A 2,682-nucleotide genomic window follows, 5' to 3' on the forward strand; every position below is an offset into this window, starting at 1 on the left:
AAGACTTAGCGTTACATACTTTGGAAATATTGTCAGGAGAAACCAGTCTCTGGAGAAGGACGTCATGTTTGGTAAAGTGGAGTAGTGGAGAAAACGAGGAAGGCCCTGGATGAGATGGATTGACACAACAGCTGCGCCAATGGGCTCAAGCACAGGAACAGTTGTGAGGATGGTGCAGGGCTATGCAGTGTTTCCTTTTGTTGTGCATCGGGTTGCTATGGGTCAGAGCGGACTCAATGGCACTTAACAACAACAACAACAACATGCTTTAATCACTGACCTATTTGTGCTAGTTGAGGCTGAAGAAAATGAAAGCAAGTCCACAAAATCCTGAGTATGAATTTGATATATTTCACCTGAATTTAGAGACCTGGTGACCTCATGAAAATAATTTCTGCGTTGAACACTAATGACTGACGAGCAGATGAGTGGTGCGATGCACAAAGGACAATGAAGACAGCAGAAACAAGGTTCCCGGGTTGATGGAAGACCAAGTGCAATGTTTCCACAAACAAGCAGGGTTGTAAGCACTTACGGGTCTCGGTGAAGAAACTTAGAAGGCAGCTGTCCGGCCAGACCCTTTCAAAGGAAGTGGGCCCAATAGCACGTGGAAATGCTTGAACAATGTCATATGCAAATTAGGTTTTGCTAAAGGTAATGAAAAAATGGTTGCAGAATTATATTGACCGAGAGATTCTAGAAATTCAAGCTGGATTCAGAAGAGGGTCTGGCTGAGGAATAGTTTTGTGGATGTCAGAGGGATATTGGCTGGAAACAGAATACTAGGAATATGTTGATTTGTGTTTCCTTAATGAGTCAAAGGCATTTGACTGAGCGGATCATAACAAACTCTGAGTAACATTGCAAAGAATGGGAATCCCAGAACCCTTAATTGTGCTCCTGCAGGACCTTTCCATAGACCAAGAGGCGGTTGTTTCAACAGGAGAAGGGAGTACTGCATGGCCTAAAATCAGGAAATATGTGTCAGGGCTGGGTTCGTTCACCATGCTTATTCAATCTCGGTGCTGGGCAAATAATCCGAGATGCTGGACTGTGGGAACAAGACCATGGCATCAGGGTTGGAAGAAAGCTTGGATATGTAGATGACACCTTTCTTGCTGTAAACAAAGAGGATTTGATGCCCTTATTGATGAAGCAAAGGCTATCGATTACAACTCAATGTAAACAAAACAAAAAATTTCAGAAAGCTTCCTTGTGGGATCAATTGGGCATGGGAATAAACGTAGAAAAGAAAGAAACGGTTAAAGATTTCATCTTCCTTGGATCCACAGTGAGCAGTCATAGCAGCTCAGTCAAATATCAGAGGACGCGGACTGCATTGGGGAAAATCTGCTGTACGGCATCCAGTTAAAGCGTCAAAGAACAAAGCTGCCACTTTGAGGAAGAAGGGGCATCTCACCCAGGCCTCAGTATTTTGTCACCTCCCATGCATGTGAAATGTGGACAACGAGGAAAGGAGAGGACTGGAGAGGTGAGGTCTCGGAATCATAGCGGCAGTGCAGAATGTTGGAAGTACCTTGGACGACCAGAACAGCCACGTCCGTCTTGGAGGGAGAATTGGAGTCAGAGTGCTCCTCCGACGTGGGGAAGAAGAGACTTCCCCACAGACCTCGGTTGTTGTCAGGAGAGACCAGTCCCCGTAACAGGACGTCATACCTGGTAGAGGGTCGTCAAGACACAGGAAGCCCTCGTAGGAGATGGGTGGACACCTGGCTGCACCACGGTGGGCGAGAACCTAATCATTGTGAGGCTGGCGCAGGATCGAGCAGTGCTTTAGTCTGGAATATGTAGGCTCACTGTGAGTTAAAGCTGACTTGAGGGCACACAAATAAATAAAAATAAAAATAAAAACAAACAAAAGCACAAGAACACACACACATTCCCATGTTTTTCAAATATTTGTGGAATGATGGGATTAAAAGATAATGGAATTTCCCCATAACTTTATCACACACCCAAACACGCACGCACGCACGCACGCACGCACGCGCGCGCCGCACAAAGGGGCTTCAAAAATTTTGTGGAAAAATTCCATTGTCTTTTAATTCCTTTTTCCCATGGCATTCCTTCCTCTCTATAGTATTCTGAGTAAGAGGCTACCCTCTTGCAGCAAGGTTGGGAACTAGAAAAGAGAAATCCTGCTTTTACTTCCCGTTTAGCGATGAATGTCCAATAAACCACGGGCTTAATTGTTCTGTGGTTTCAAGTATATCATATGAGGGACGTGAAGGCCGGCAAGTATCAGCCATAAAATAAATTAGTTCCCAAGTAAGTCTAAAATGTGTTGTCATACAGGAATATATTTAATTAATGCCACACTCCAAATTAGTTCTCTAGTCTGCCCCCTGTGAGCACCAAATTCTTATTATTACTGACAGAATTCAACTTTCCCTAAAATATAACTATATCTATACTAAAAACTTTGGTCCTGGGACAGAAAACACCATAAATGAATTTAACAGGCCAGTGGTAAACTGGTAAACTGGGAGACGATATTTGCAATGTTTAACACTTACAAGTTGTTTATATCTAGAACATAACAGACTCCAGATGAATCAATTAGAAAAACAAATCCCTAGAAGGGATGATATAAAAGGCAATTCAAGGTATAAGGCATCATCAGAACAAAAAATCTTACCATAGTGAATGATGGGGGGAGTG

This window comes from Echinops telfairi, unplaced genomic scaffold, assembly GCF_000313985.2.
Source record: "Echinops telfairi isolate 266 unplaced genomic scaffold, ASM31398v2 ScPeMD7_9;HRSCAF=40, whole genome shotgun sequence".
NCBI lineage: Eukaryota > Metazoa > Chordata > Mammalia > Afrosoricida > Tenrecidae > Echinops > Echinops telfairi.